The sequence below is a fragment of the Papio anubis genome, chromosome 5 (genome assembly GCF_008728515.1).
Source record: "Papio anubis isolate 15944 chromosome 5, Panubis1.0, whole genome shotgun sequence".
In the NCBI taxonomy this organism is placed as follows: Eukaryota; Metazoa; Chordata; class Mammalia; order Primates; family Cercopithecidae; genus Papio; species Papio anubis.
In genome coordinates this window covers 73,253,345-73,257,798 of record NC_044980.1, presented here as the reverse complement: position 1 = coordinate 73,257,798, position 4,454 = coordinate 73,253,345, and the positions used below count along the sequence as shown (strand labels likewise).

Below are 4,454 nucleotides of genomic sequence, written 5' to 3'. Positions count from 1 at the left end.
GATCTTAGTTATTTCTTGCCTTCTGCTAGCTTTTGAATGTGTTTGCTCTTGCTTCTCTAGTTCTTCTAATTGTGATGTTAGAGTGTCAATTTTAGATCTTTCCAGCTTTCTCTTGTGGGTATAGTGCTATAAATTTCCCCAACACTGCCTTAAATGTGTCCCAGAGATCTCTCATGTTGTATCGTTGTTCTCATTGGTGCTTTCCAAGAACATTCATTTCTGCCCTTCATTTCGCTATAAAATTGTCACTGTGACAGGCTATTCAGTCTAAGCAGTTGAGTGGTTTTGATTTGAGTTTCTGAACGAGTTCTAGTTTGATTGCACTGTGGTCTGAGAGACAGTTCGTTATAATTTCTGTTCTTGTACATTTGCTGAGGAGTACTTTACTTCCAATTATGTGGTCAATTTTGCAATTAAGTGTGATGTGGTGCTGAGTAGAATGTATATTCTGTTGATTTGGGGTGGAGAGTTCTGTAGATGTCTATTAGGCCTGCTTGGTGCAGAGCTGAGTTCAATTCCTGGATATCCTTGTTAACTTTCTGTCTCGTTGATCTGTCTAATGTTGACAGTGGGGTGTTGAAGTCTCCCATTATTATTGTATGGGAGTCTAAGTCTCTTTGTAAGTCTCTAAGGACTTGCTTTATGAATCTGCATGCTCCTGTATTGGGTGCATATATATTTAGGATAGTTAGCTCTTCCTGTTGAATTGATCCCTTTACCATTATGTAATGGCCTTCTTTGTCTCTTTTGATCTTTGATGGTTTAAAGTTTGTTTTATCAGAGACCAGGTTGCAACCCCTGCTTTGTTTTGTTTTCCATTTGTTTGGTAGATCTTCCTCCATCCCTTTATTTTGAGCCTATGTATGTCTCTGCGTGTGAGATGGGTCTCCTGAATATAGCAAACTAATGGGTCTTGACTCTTTATCCAGTTTGCCAGTCTGTGTCTTTTAATTGGAGCATTTAGTCCATTTACATTTAAGGTTAATATTGTTATGTGTGAACTTGATCCTGCCATTATGATATTAACTGGTTATTTTGCTCGTTAGTTGATGCAGTTTCTTCCTAGCCTCGATGATCTTTACATTTTGGCATGTTTTTGCAATGGCTGGTACCGGTTGTTCCTTTCCATGTTGAGTGCTTCCTTCAGGGTCTCTTGTAAGGCAGGCCTGGTGGTGACAAATTTCTAAGCATTTTGCTTATCTGTAAAGGATTTTGGCTACTCCTTCACTTGTGAAACTTAGTTTGGCTGATAGAGTGCTGGGTTTTAAAGATTCTTTCTTTAAGAATGTTGAATATTATTTACTCTCTTCTGGCAGAGTTTCACTTTTAGAGAGATCTGCTGTTAGTCTGATGGGCTTCCCTTTGTGGGTAACTGACCTTTCTCTCTGGCTGCCCTTAAAGTTTTTCCCTTCATTTCAACTTTGGTGAATCTGGCAATTATGTGTCTTGGAGTTACTCTTCTTGAGGAGTATCTTTGTGGCATTCTCTGTATTTCCTGAATTTGAATGTTGGCCTGCCTACTGGGTTAAGGAAGTTCTCCTGGATAGTATCCTGAAGAGTGTTTTCCAACTTGGTTCCATTTTCCCCTCACTTTCAGGCACCCCAATCAGATGTGGGTGGTCTTTTACATAATCCCCTACTTCTTACAGGCTTGCTTTGTTCGATTTTCTTTTTCTTCTTTTCTTTAGATTTCTCTTCGCTTCATTTCATTCACATTTGATCCTCAATGCGCTGATACTCTTTCTTCCAGTTGTCCCGAGTCAGTTACTGGAGAGCTTGTGCATTTGTCACGTATTTCTCGTGTCATGGTTTTCATCTCTGTCAGTTCATTTATGGCCTTCTCTGCATTAATTATTCTAGTTATCAATTCTTCCACTCTTTTTTCAAGATTTTTAGTTTCTTTGCACTGGGTACGTAATTCCTCCTTTAGCTCTGAGAAGTTTGATGGACTGAAGCCTTCTTCTCTCATCTCGTCAAAGTCATTCTCTGTCCAGCTTTGATCCATTGCTGGCGATGAGCTGTGTTCCTTTGCAGGGGGAGATGCGCTCTTATTTTTTGAATTTCCAGCTTTCCTGCCCTGCTTTTTCCCCATCTTTGTGGTTTTATCTGCCTCTGGTCTTTGATGATGGTGATGTACTGATGGGGTTTTGGTGTGGGTGTCCTTCCTGTTTGCTAGTTTTCCTTCTAACAGTCAGGATCCTCAGCTGTAGGTCTGTTGGAGATTGCTTGAGGTCCACTCCAGACCCTGTTTGCCTGGGTATCAGCAGCAGAGGCTGCAGAAGATAGAATATTGCTGAACAGTGAGTGTATCTGTCTGATTCTTGCTTTGGAAGCTTCCTCTCAGGGTGTACTCCACCGTGTGAGGTGTGGGGTGTCGGTCTGCCCCTAGTGGGGGATGTCTCCCAGTTAGGCTACTCAGGGGTCAGGGACCCACTTGAGCAGGCAGTCTGTCCCTTCTCAGATCTCAACCTCTGTGTTGGGAGATCCACTGCTCTCTTCAAAGCTGTCAGACAGAGTCGTTTGCCTCTGCAGAGGTTTCAGCTGCTTTTTTTGTTGTTGTTGTTGTTGTTGTTGTTTAGCTGTGCCCTGTCCCCAGAGGTAGAGTCTACAGAGACAGGCAGGACTCCTTGAGCTGCTGTGAGCTCCACCCAGCTCAAGCTTCCCAGCTGCTTTGTTTACCTACTTACGCCTCAGCAATGGCAGGTGCCCCTCCCCCAGCCTCACTGCTGCCTTGCCGTTAGATCGCAGACTGCTGTGCTAGCAATGAGGGAGGCTCCGTGGGTGTGGGACCCTCCCGGCCACGTGTGGGATATAATCTCCTGGTGTGCCTGTTTGCTAAGATCCTTGGTAAAGCACAGTATTGGGGTGGGAGTTACCCGATTTTCCAGGTGTTGTGTGTCTCAGTTCCCCTGGCTAGGAAAAGGGATTCCCTTCCCCCTTGTGCTTCCCAGGTGAGGCGATGCCTCGCCCTGCTTCAGCTCTCGCTGGTCGGGCTGCAGCAGCTGACCAGCACTGATTGTCCTGCACTCCCTAGTGAGATGAACCCAGTACCTCAGTTGAAAATGCAGAAATCACCTGTCTTCTGTGTCACTCGCGCTGGGAGTTGGAGACTGGAGCTGTTCCTATTCGGCCATCTTGCTCCGCCCCCCAGAATGTTTCATTCGTTATTCTTTTTTAAAAAATGAAAGGTCTCACATATTTATTACTCAACCCAGCCAAACAACATGCTCATAACTGATTCAGAGAGAAAAAAATATATTCCCAATAAAACGTCCAACTCTCCAGATAGTGGTGACATTTTCAGCTTGATATGGTAACGTGATTGTGACCTTCAGACAGCATAAATATGTGTGTCATCTCATGTGCAATTCCTTACAGACCTAGCTTTGTTCTTCTGCAATGTCTCCTTTTGGAGTTGTACCTGATTTTATTACCAGTTTTCATCCGAATCCACTGGGAAATGGGAAGATTTTGCTTTTGTTTTTTAGACGGGAATCACTTAATCCTGAAAGTCTTGTGAGAAGACATGGTGAGAAGCGGAGTCAGACACACACCACGATGACGGAGAAAGGAAGAGCTCATTGATGACTCTTTTGGTATCAAGTGACAGAGACTAAACTCAAACCGGCTTAAGCCAAATAAACTGAGACAGAAAGGGTGGAAGGTTGAGAGTATCAGTGACTCATGCTTAACATGGTTAAGTTAACCAAGAAACCTATGGTTTCTGACATACCTAGGTTCAGGGGCTGAAGTTATATAATTAGAGCTGGACCTCACCATCTCTGAGTTGTCTCTCTCTGTGCCTTCACTCTTAGGATTCTTTCTCTACATGGTGGTATCAGGTAGCTCCAGGTTTATATCCTACAAATTGAACAATCCCAGAGGAAAACAAATTTATCTTTCCTTATTGTTCTAGCAAAAGTGCCAAGGAAGGCACTGATTGGCCCAGGTAAGTCATATGTTCATGGAGTTTTGGGGTGGGTCAGCTCATGAACTGGACCAGGGAGGGATTAAGTAGCATAACGTGGGGGCAGTTATCAGAAGAGAGGGGAATGTGGTCGGGCATGTTGGTTCACACCTGTAATCCCAGCACTTGGGGAGGCTGAGGCCACAGACCCACTGAGGTCAGGAGTTCTGGACCAGCCTGGCCAACATGGGGAAATGCTGTGTCTATTAAAAATACAAAAATTAGCCGAGCATGATGGTGGGCACCTGTAATCCCAACTACTCGGGAGGCTGAGGACAGGAGCAATCGCTTGTACTGGAGAGGTGGAGGTTGCAGTGAGCCAAGATCATGCCGTTGCACTCCAGCTTGCGCAACAGAACAAGACTCCATCTCACAAAGAAAAAAAAAAAAAAAGAAAGAAAGGAAAATAGGGGAATGAGTGTCTGTCTGGCAAAACCAACAGATGCCTACCACATTGTGCCTACAACAGAATAATAGCACAAACCTC

The 4,454-nt window shown here is 44.1% G+C and overlaps 1 pseudogene; it reads right to left on the bottom strand.

Moving 5' to 3' along the window:
* Positions 1 to 3,104: 3,104 nt before the first annotated feature.
* Positions 3,105 to 4,159, bottom strand: LOC110743398 (annotated as a pseudogene).
* Positions 4,160 to 4,454: the final 295 nt, after the last annotated feature.